Source organism: Telmatherina bonti (assembly GCF_933228915.1).
Source record: "Telmatherina bonti genome assembly, chromosome: 18".
NCBI lineage: Eukaryota > Metazoa > Chordata > Actinopteri > Atheriniformes > Telmatherinidae > Telmatherina > Telmatherina bonti.
Genome location: NC_136616.1, coordinates 20,987,984 through 21,000,289, shown reverse-complemented (window position 1 = coordinate 21,000,289; position 12,306 = coordinate 20,987,984).

Sequence of the window (12,306 nt, the reverse complement as noted above, 5' to 3'; positions counted from 1 at the left end):
CAAAGTAAGTCCTAAGGGCATTTAAGCCCTCCTTTAAACAAAAAAAAATAAGATTTAAAGTGTCTCATTTGCTACTTTCAGCAGTTATTTCCTTTTTTCCACATGATGTTCTCATACAAGCAGTGCTGCTGAAGCAATGACGGACTTTAAACATTACAAGAATGTTCCTCGTGATACTTTTCTCTTGAAAATGCAAGGTTGAATGAATGAGTGAGCTTTTCTTAAAAAAAAAAAAAAAAAGAAAACCCTTGTCCTTGTGATGTGCCTTAAGGCCCTCTCTCATAAAAAATGTTCTTTCCTATTTGACCCACTGTTATCCTCTTTAATACCTCTTAATAATAAATGCAACACGACAGACGTGCAGACAGCTATATCAACGCTGCTTTCGGATAAGGATGAAATGGGTACAGGTGCCATCTGGTTGTCGTGGCGACAAGAAGCATTGGTGCGTGCGTCGACTGCGATGACAGCACCTCCGGTCAAGAAACTAGATTGGAGGGAAATGGAGGAGGAATTCTAGATGCAAGCCAAAAAAAAGGACACTGAGTTTAACCTGCAAGAAGCCAGAAGGTGGACCTGTTTGAGTGTGCAGTGTCATACTATATCTTTATTTAATTTTTTTTTTTTTACCACTTTGTAAAGTTTTACACAATTCAAACACCGACACACCGCCAGTTGTAATGGGTTACCCTGAGGATCCTTAATACAGCCACACAGGGAGTTCTGGACAAATGACCAGTTTATTGGTGGAGGAGTATGAACAGAAGATCAGTCCAGGGGAGTGGTCTGCAGAAGAAACCAGGCAACAGCTGGGAGGTAAACAGGATGGCAAAATACTCATCCAGGCAAAGACAAGGCTCAGAGATCCAAAGACAGGCAGGGTCGGTAACCAGAAGATCCGAAAGGTAGCGGTATCCGTCGAGGGCAAGGCAAGGTGGGTAATCCAGGGGCATGAAGCAGAGGGTCGGCAACTGAGGAACAATCCGTAGAACGCTGGAACAAAACTAGACATAGGTCTGATTATTATCTGGCAGAAAAGGAGGGATTGGAGGGAGCTTAAGTAGGCAGTGAGAGAAAAGGAAACCAGGTGAACTGAATGAGGTAGCAGAGGCAATTAGGAAGCCAGCAGGTGGATCGAGTAATCAATGATGAGCGCCAGGAGATCAGGGTGGCAAAAACATGACAGCCAGTGACACAAATGGACCCTCTAACCTTGCTTGTTTAAACACTGCATGCATACTTGCAGTCTCATGTGAATTAATCCAGTGTAACTCGACATATGGAGTTCCCAAACCTGTCAGCTTTTAAGATAACAAAGACAACAAATCTTTAAAGTGCTCAACCAAAGGTCAATAATGTACTTTTGCTTGTTTTACATCAGCTGTTTAAATTTATCTGCCCTGCACACTGGATAGACTAAGCTGAAAGATGCCAATATTGTGCAATTCTGAGCATTTCTTTGCCTAGAAATGCATAAAAATCAATAGAAACGTCCTGTAGAAAGGTCATATGCTAATTAAATCTAGCCAAGATTTTTTTTTTTTACTTCATTTAAACAAGCAAGTAACTAATCTCAGTTATTTTTAGCTGATCTGGTCAATGTTCAGTAACATTTTAATGTACCAGGCTAAAAGTTTTCCATTTCATCCTGCTGATGGCCTATTCCAAGAAGAAGGTAAAATACTGTTGAACCTGCTGTACCTTGCATGAGTTACAGTAATGTACAAACCTGCATCAAATGCATTCAGCTGAACCTGATGACACAAAAACATCCTTGTTAGGAACCACTTTAAAACCTCACCACACCCTTTAAGTGCAGTGAAAACCAATCTTCAAGTTGTAAAAAGAACGACTGTATAAAACGCCTGTCAGATGCATGTCCTGGTCTATTTGATGGGGCTTGGAGTGCTACTTTTATGGCTTTGCATCATGAGTCTGCCTTGGCTGATCATATACCGTTTGTGCCCCTGCATGCTGGCAACAATACAGGAAATCTTCCTGTCTTTATGACTTCCTCCTCAGTGCTGGCCAGAGGAAACTTGCTAGATGTTGGACATGGATGCAGCCTTTGTTCCCACAGCTGATGTGGGAATGTTACTGTCAGCACAATGCCATGCTGCTAAATTGCTTCCTTCCTATCTTTAAATATAGTCAAACATACAGCGGAGGTTAGTATGTCTGCTGCTGTAGAACAAAATTTATGTTATTCTTTTGCATTTTGTTCCTGTCATTTTAAACCATAACGATTCACATGAATGAGCAATTAAATCCATTGATTATCATTTAAGCACCATCTTTATTTCTCTTCTGTGCCCTTTTGTAAAGTCACTTGGGCAAACTCACTTTTGATTCAGACTGAGTTTACACTCGGGTATGGTCAAACTTTGTGGATTTTAATGGTTGGATCCATCTACCGCACAGCATGTGGAGTCATTTGAACCACAAATACCACAGCAGACGCAACCATTTTCTAATGTATTTCCAACTCCCTTTTCCTCATCGCCCCCTCTTTCACATAGTGTACTTAGCCAAACAAAAAGCCTTTCTCTGTCTGAACCTCCCTCCTCTCCCTCCTCTTCCTCACCAACAACCCAACGCTCACTCTCCATCTTCCCACCCTCATGAGAAAATGTTTGCTGTGGTTATGGATTTCTCTATATTACAGAATGCATACAAAATTAGCTCCCTTGCTCCATGGCAGGGTGGCCGGTCTGAGAAGAAGGGAGGTCAAAACCATAAGAAAAAAAGTGCCACATGGTGTGTGTGTGTGTGTGTGTGTGTGTGAGGGAAGATGAGAAGGGGAACAAGACGGAGGTGGAGGGATGGGGAGGAGGAGATTGGGAGGCCTCTGTGCTTTATTTTCCTTGAAAGCTCCCTGAAAACCGCAGACACATGGTACAGAATTCCCCTCACAGTTGGAGGGGGGGCAGTTTATGCAAGAGAACACCACACCATTTGCTATCAGCACACACACACACAAAGGGAAATATTATAGACGATGTAAAGGATCGTCTGAACTGGCACACAAACATCCAGTTACACAAAGGGAGGAACTTTGAAGGAGCCGGCAGCCCGACGCCTTCACATGCCTGCACGGAAACCTCCTAACATCATATCACCTGAAAGCCTTTGGCTGTATGGGAAAGTGGAGGGTCCTAATTTCCACGAGGTTTTTGGTAAGGCGAAGTAGATTTGGGTCAGGATGGATGGGATCGGGGTGGGGTGGGGGTTAATTCCACCCTACATCTACCAACACCTTACCACTCACCCCCTATGTCACCCCACCCCACTCAACCCTTCAAATGCTCCTTTCTTTGGGAGCCCCTTTACGTTTTCTGGATTGAGGACAAGTGTATGACTGATATTAGGTGGAGCTGGAAGCATGGAGGAAGGGGAAGTGGTGTGACTGGACCTGTTGTGATCTGGGATTAGATTGGTTGCAGTGCTCCTAAAGCCCAACTCTTCATAGGATCACATATGTTCAAATATGAGCTTAAATTCTGCAACTATACATGTTGTTGCACAGTTACAGAGGAGTCAACACGTCATGCTGCAAGTTTACGAATAAAATGAAAGAGGTGCACCATCTAGTGGAATATATGTGTAGTTCAGCTCACTGTTAATATCGCCCATAGCAAATTGAGTTTCCACTGATAAGATAAATAAGATTGGCAACATAAGAGCTATACTCTTGATAGCAGCTAACAGGCTAATTTAATTACTTATAACTTAAAGTAAGAGAAACAAACCGCAAAATTACCTGTTTTCTTCAATTATATTGTGCATTTCTGCACAGCGCTTTGGCAGAATTTGAGAAATATCTTCTCATGTAAAGAAGCGTCATGTTTTTCCATTTCATGCTGTGCAAACCCAGAAACCAGCATGCTGGAACCCTGCTCAAGATGAGATGGAAAATCTGTGTCAGCACACTCAATAGCCGCTGTCTGCATGGGAATGAGGACACAAGAAATGGGAATACAGTCAGTTTATAAAAAGCCTCAAGGATGACCTTGCTTCATCTTCCCAAACTTGAATAACAATATGCAAATCATTTGCTAAATGAGAGGCAGAAGTTGTTCTCACATGGCCTTGTTGGACTCTTTATTCTGATTGAAGGGTTTAATTTACTCTTACAGAGGAGGAAATCTGAGCTTAAGGGTGTTGTTTAGTTTTAAAAAATGCTTCTGTTGCTAGACGGGATTTACAGCCCACGAGGATTTAAAATCATTGCCAATATTCCAGTAAGCTGGTTGTGATGCCATGGCTGGGTTTCACCTGGTCTGGTTATAACAATACGAATGCCAGACAGATTAGGGCGTGTCAGAAAAATGAATGTTAAGTAATACACTCTCAGGACAAATCAATAGACTGTATTATCTCAGGTAGCAGTAATTACAAAGATAACAAATGACAATATATTTTGATCATATCAGTTCTTTAAGTGAAATATTAATTGACATTCATACAAAGTAAATTAGCGGGGAAGTTGCTCAATAACAGAATCAGACATTAAACAGTCACTCACTGACAAGACCAGTTCATTAAGCTGTTGCATAAAAGATTAGTTTTGTCAGCTCCTGTGTTTCACATGAAACAAACACAAAAAATAAGCAGTAAGATGCAGTATATGAGTGACTGAATAAATACAAATATGGCATAAATGCTGCTAAAATTAAATTATCCAATACTCAGAAAATCCTGCTTTAAATTTCAATTGTATTGCTTTAGCTTTGTCATTTGATCTACATTTAAATGTATTGAATTAGTGTTTATTTTTCTATCCCATCATCTGTTTTTTACATTTTCTGTGATTATTTAGGTGGTTAGTATTATTTTATTTATTAATGACAACATTAATATTGATGATGATAATGAATGAAATTTAATAAATGATAAATATTAATAAATGAACGTAATAAATACATTAAACTGAGAATGAAATGGCTTGAATTAGAGGTATAAAGAGAAACTTAAATGCCAACAGTTAAAAAATGATTGCAATGTTTTTTCACCTATTGAATATTTATTATTGAAAATAGAATCATTTTTCAAACTAATTTATCTATTAAACAGGAAAATTACATGGTACTCTATTTTGTATTGCTATAGTTTGTGTATATGTCTGTTCAATATTGTGTAAATAAGTAAATACTGATTATTTAGGTGCAGGATTAGATAGCAGCTTTTTTCTATTCCTTTTTGAAAATGAAATTAGTTATTTATATTTATTTTGCCATGATGATGGTTTATGGACTTGGATTTGAACTGTTAACTCAATCATTGTCACTGATGTTGTTACTTTTTTCAATTATGTTTGCAATGAAGACTTTTGATTCAAACTTATACATATTTATTTTGTTAAATGTCTTTGCTTTCAAATAATTTATAAGAAATCAGCATAATCACACTACTAGGCAGGCTACAAGAGGTTATAGTACTAAAAACACAATTCAGACCCTTTACACATAGTGCACAAGGCCATCACAATGTGGAATACGTTACCTGGTATGATCACTAATGCAGCTCAGGAGGTAAATTATTTTAGCTGAGAATATTTTAACAATTGAATCAGTTCATTTTAAGGTTTTTATTTTTGTTACAGAAATGTTTTATCAAAATTTGGCTTGTTGAAGTAGCTCTCATGTCTACTTTAGGTGATTATCATATCTAGTCATATATTTGCTTTTAAACTAGCCTGTTGGTTCAGTTTACTACATTGTATTGTTTTTGTTTTTTATAACCCTTTGATGCAAGCGGACCCCAGTAGCAAGAGTAGCTACCACCTTAGTGGTGGCTAATGGGGATCTGCTTACAGAACAAATGGAGAGAAAAGCTTGCTTCATTTCATCATCAGTATTAACTGTTTAACTTCAGTCGTCACATCTGTTGGTTTTATGACAGATATCACTACGTAGACAGCGGGCAAGATAATGCTGTATGACTGTTGCATCGTGATTTAGTTTCTAGAACTTGGTAGTGTTCATGTGGAGCAAGAATTACATTATTTGCTGCTTTCACTGACCCTTAGACATTTGAGGTTACGAAGGTCAGTTCACACTGAGAAAATCTGATAGCCTTCATCTATTCTTGGAGTGGCATTCGAGGGCCAAGTCAGCTTTTAGGAGTGGTCTGAGCTTTTGAAACCCCCAAATCACCTCCACATGAAGTTCTCTGTGATGATGGGTGGGACATGAGATATGCAAGTAATGGCAAGGGTGTGGCCCCTTGGGAATAATTTATTAGCATTTCTCTAGCATTTTTTTTGACAGGTTAAGAGAAACCTGGATGGTAAATAAACATTTAAAATCACATTTGGGACTTTGGCATTTGGCAATATTTGCTTTCTTGTCAAACTATAAAGTTTTATGTCACCTCAGCCCACCAATTATAACACAACAATACAAGTGAAAAGGTTATATTCATTATTCATATTCCAAACTTTTTTTTTAAACCAGTTATCAGAAAACCAGAGATTCAAAGTAAATGGTCCTGATGTGTTGGATTGTCCCTGAAAATCCAACAACAGCAAAACATAGATTTATTTAAAATAAACACATTCTTGACAAAAAGTTTGACAATTTTTGGCTAAAAAAAGATTAACTTCACAAAGTGAGGTAGTGTTCATGTCAGAACAAGAACAAAACACCACATACTTTTTCTACTTTTATTGGAATCACTCCAGCTTTTAAACGTTGGCATTTATTGCTGATCAGACTGTATTGCTGACTTGAAGGAGATGTTCCCAGCAGCTATTCTGAGGTAATCCAGCTCTAATGAATCTTTTCCAGTTGCCTGACTTCCTGTTAAAGTTGATAAAACATCTGACAGATTGAAACTTCCAACTCCACTCCCTTCATGGTCAAGAAATAAATCTCCCGTTTGTACATCATTGTCCATTTCCTCATCTCTCTTCTCGCCGTTGGCACTTTCTTCAGTACTTCTGCTCACGTTTCTACCATCATCAGTCTCAAAGGTCAGCCTTCCTTCTTCTGCTGTAGTCGTGTTTGTAAAATAATCCCCATCAGTCAGTGTAGTTGGTGTCTGGCTTGCAGCTTTTACACTACTGAAAGAAGCACTTCCAAGAATGTCAACGTATGTGATGGGGCTAACTCTGGCAGGGGGTTTGGACATCCTGACTATGGCTGCATTTCCAGTTGCATTAGTCAGACTTCTGGATCCATTGAGCATTTTGTTAGTGAGTTTATGCTTCACGCGTTTACCCCTCACTGTGCTGCTGGTGGAAGTGTTGTGCAGGATCGCCTCTTTTGAAATAAGTTTGCTTTTTTTGGCTGCCCTCTGCCTTGAATTTAAGCTTTGTGCAACTTTACGGCGCCCTGCTGATCTCAAGTGACCTGAGGAGATGATGTGGGAGGCTGAGGCTTTTCTGAATTTCCACTGTGTTCTGTTTTGAGCGTTTGTACTATTCACATTGGTCTGAAAAGCCTGAGAAGAGTAGACCTTGCTGTGATCAGATGCTGATCCATTGCTTCTTTTGGTCTCTGGAAGTGGTTTAAAACCGTCACCACTGAGCTCTTTTTGACTCACTGAGGAGATACTCCTGCTGCCTTGTTTTACTCCATCTGTTTGATTGTACCATTTGTAAATTCTAATGCGTATGGGTTGCCAGGTCTGCAACCTCTTGAGTGTAGGACGTTTGAAACCTGGTTTGGGTACAACAGTCATGTTTGGTCCTTCTGCTAAAGTTCTGGCTCCCTCTTGTGGTTGAATACCAAATCCTTCCAGATCAAACTTATCTTTGTAGAGTGTGAATCTTGACCGAGTGGTATTCCTGCTGATGTTGGCATCATTTTCCGGCGGCAGATGCTGATTGCGCTTGAAAGCTGTTGTAAACGGCCTGGGAGTAGAAACAGGTGTTAGTGGGGTGACATGTGAGGCACCAGCAGAGGGCGAAAGTTTGTCTATGTTGTCAGGTTTTCCTGGTTTGGCAGGATTAGCAGATGCTCCTCTCTGACCAAAGCTATACTTTTGTGACATATAAGGGTATACATTTGCAGTTTTGAATCTGTAGTCCATTCCATTAGCCACACTGGGTTGTTGAGAGTTTGTTGGGATTGTAGGAGAGGGCACAGGCAGCTTTGTAGGTTGCAGCAGAGGTTTCAGTAGCTTTCTGGGGTGAAAGATGCCTTTTGTAGCTCCACCTGGGTTGTAGTAGCGCGTCAAGTGTCTCGTTGCATTGACTTGGCCCACCCCAGAAACTTTCCTACTTCTGGCTGCATCCCCCAAAGGTGGATTACCTGAAGGGACGGATCTTTCCAAATGCTTGACTTCTACTGGGAAAGGACGCAGGGATGTTTGGGAAGGAGAATGTGCGCTGACGTGAAAGGTAGGATGTATGGTCTGATGTTTAGGAAAACTTTGTTTTTGACCAAAAGACTGAGCCATTGAATCTTGTCTGATTGGGTCTATTCTGCTAAATGGTCTAAATTTAAAAACTGAATTGCTGTGCTCTTGTGCACCAGAGAGGCTTTGTGTATGCCCAAGTGTCCCAGAATTGCCCAGTCCATGTGAAGCTGCTGGTCCATCGCCTGTTGATGTCTTAAGTCGACTCGAAGAGTCCTTAAAGAGGTACGACTGAAACGTCTTGCGTTGCGGTGTCTCTCTGCTGCTAACAGAGTTTAACTTGTTGGAGTAATTATTGAGATATGGAGTCATTTGTTCTTGGCTTGGATTTCCTCTCACAACAGTGGCATCCCAGCTGTGTCCAAAATTTGCTGTATGAGGGTCAGTTTGCCTTGTGAAGCTGAGAACTTTGCTTGGTTGAATCTCATTTGATGCACTCTGTGTTCTGACTAAAGAAGGCTCATTGGTCTCCTTATGGTCTGTATAATACCTTCCTGGCATCAAGTGTCTGCTGGTCTGAGATGGAAAATGGGGAGAAAGTAATTTCCCTAAAGATCTCTCTTTGTCAACCTCTAAAGAGTCACTTCTACCCACTTTGCCTTCATTGTGAAGATTTCTAATAATCCCATAATGGGAACTGTAAGAAGTTCCTGTGTGTTCTTTCTGAGGAACATTGTAATCACTCATTCCAGATTGCCATCTCTCAAAATTTTCTCCTCCGTGAAGAGAATGACCGGTGAAAATGCTGCTTGCTGGCCTCACTCCGCCTCTCTGCACTTTGGTTATTGTCACTCGAGGTCGTCTGTTATCTCTGTTGTTTTGACTGTAACTAAATCTGCCTTTTACGTACTGCACAGGAAGTGACTGATGGTTAATGACTGACAGGGTGTCTCTAAAATTAGTCTCAGTTCCACCCTCTTTTGACAGCAGACCAGCCGGAAGGGGGTGGTGTTGGCTGTGTGGAGTATTAAGTCTTCTCAGGACATTAACCTTCTCTCCATGGTGGCCTGTAATTATGGGACTGGCTGTAGGGGAAGCACAAAAAAATAAAAAGGATATATTTTCATGCAACTGTCCAAGAAAAATACACAGCATCATAGTACCATTGCTTATTGCTTTTAGTTTCATGAAAAACAATCAATACCATAATCTGTCTTTTGATCCAGATTAATATTCGTTATGTTCTACTTGGTGTTCTTTTTATGAGGAAGTAAGTCAAAGTGCAGCTAGGGCACACACTCATTGCTGTAGTTGGAATCTGCAGACTGTAGTGCTGGTGTAGTTTAGCATCTGAAACCATCTCATTTATCTCTACACCACCTAGCAGCTTTGTTTGCTGCAGTATTGTAGTTTGATAATCACTCTTTAATAGATATGCCTCATTTAAATACTGAAGTATGAACTTCTATTGCAATATTTTGTCAGATATTGTGTTAAATTCAGGAGCAAAACACTTTTTTTTGCATTTAATTGATGTTTTCTTTTATAAACAGAAAAAAATGTACAACAGTTACTTGATAGAGACCCCTTTCCTGTTTTCATCTGCTCCCTGTTACTTGCATGGCTTCTGGTCCAGAGGAAGATTTATGCAGAATTAAACGCTTGTGTCACAAGGTCAAAAAATGTTTCACTAATCTGCAGCACTAAGGTAAGGGATTCCATCATCTGTTTTGCATAGTAAAAAAAAAAAAATAGAAGAATGTCTTTATATAAAGAGAAAGGCTTTAAACTGCTGTGTTTGTGTAGTATTCTATCGTGAAAATCACTGCATGAGTTCAGGAATGCTTTGCGGAATAATGTAAATCAAGGGTCTGGCAACTCCAGTACTCAAGAGCCGTAGTCCTACAAGTGTTGGAACTTTCCCTGCTGCACCACGTCTGACTCACATCAGATTTAATTGGCAGACTTTTGCAGAGCTTGACATCAATCTCTGTATGTCTGTTAAGTGCCCATTGATAAGAGTGAGGTTTGTTGCAGCTAGCAGACTTCAATCACTCACAGGACCGTGGCTCTTAAAGACCAGCATTCCCCACCAGTGATACAAATGAATCGATGAACACATTTCACCAGTATAACCAGGAGCGAACAAGTAATTCCACCATACAAAGAAAAAAATGGAAAAGCAGCTTTAGTTTCACAAGTTTAGCAAGAAAACAAGTCCAAATTAATCTATTGGATCAAAGCTCATTTATTTATTTATTCATCTATTTTAAATTATGCATCTTTCAGAATGATAGGGGAACATTTTAGTTTACTGTTCAAACTGATGCATCTGTGGTTTTATTTTGGGTGCATTAGTTTGCAAAATACAATAAACATCTGTGGAGGTGCAGAAGACAGGCTTTTTAACAAGATGCACTGCTATCCTGAATGCAATTTTTCCGCAAACAAGGCCTTGCTAAGAGTTTTGGTGCTAAACAGTCCTGCCTGCAGTTCAGGTCTGCTCTGCACCTTATGAACTGCAAATATACAAGAAAAAAATTAGCTCCCGAAATCCTTAGTCCAAAATGTGAACAAACATATTTTCACCAAATATTATTTCACCAATATAGTTAATGGTCCCCTCAACAGTACAATGCATCATAGTGGTCACCATTCCCCTGTCCCAACTTTCTTACTTGATGAGTTATGCATGCAACTACAAGATTTTTGTCTTATTAAAAGAAGGCCTTGAGTCACTCATAAATCACTGTATTCTATTCTGTTACACAGGACACTGAACTTATGTTGCACCTGGTTATATTTCATGTTGTACATAAAATAAGAATGAATAATCTAGAATGAATAATGGGTGTAAATCTTGTTCAAAAACTTACTTAAATTGCTTTAAATTACTTTTAAAAAAAAACCAACCATTGCTGTCTTGGTTGGCAACATGGCTGTCTTACATAAATGAAATAATCACCTACCTCATTAAACTAAAAGTTTGACAACACGTGCTTTGTGGCACCTTTCAGACAGTCTTTACATTGAATATCAGCTCAGTTAGTGCTTATACTGCAGAACTATTTGGGCAGACACAGGCCTGCTGGTGCTCACCTCTTGCAGAATGTGAACGCATGATAAACGACACAACAGCTGCACAGATCAGCACAAAGACAAAAAGTCTGCAGAGAGAAAAACACACCCAGGGGCACTGTTTTCATGTCCAACGATCAAACAGTTGTTAAATATAATCGCTAGTGTATTTCAGATTTTATGATCACATTTGCAAAAAAGCCCAGAAAATTATGTTTACCTTAAGTAGATATCACAGTGGCATAACATGACTGACAGCTTCCACTGTTTATATGATCATCCAAGGTAGACCTTGAAATTAGTTGTTTTAGTGTAATTGATCCTTTTTTAATTTTGTAGCTTAAGCCTTGTAGGGTCTTCACAGCTCTGCTGCTGCTGCTCTGCTGCTGATTGGAGACAATGGTGTTCACCTGGCCACAGGGTAACCTGCCTCCTGGAGGACGAGTTAATCTGTTGCACTCCACTTAATTTCTTTTTTTAATTTTGAAAGATCTTTCATTCACTAAATATAGGAATAGTTTTGCTGCCTTAAATTATACAACTTATATTTGCACCTAAAGACAATGAAATCTTATTTTAGATGTCTTTATGCACACACACGCGCAGACACATACATAAAGAAATGACAATAACAATGCAGTCACCAAACAAAATCTAGCATGGAGCCACATAAACTTTGAAAGGCAGTTGAAACACAAGTTAATTTATTTATTATTAAATAGCAAAATAAACACACATATAAAATACAATGAGCATAAATTAGCTACATATTGGCTACCTGTACATCATTCATTTGAAAATTGACTACTTTGCGAATCAATTTCTTGCTTATATAGGTGCAACATTGTGATAACTCATAAAAGTCCATAATAAAAAGATATTTAAAAAAAAAAAAAAAAAGAGAAAATAATTTTTCCATGTGTCTTG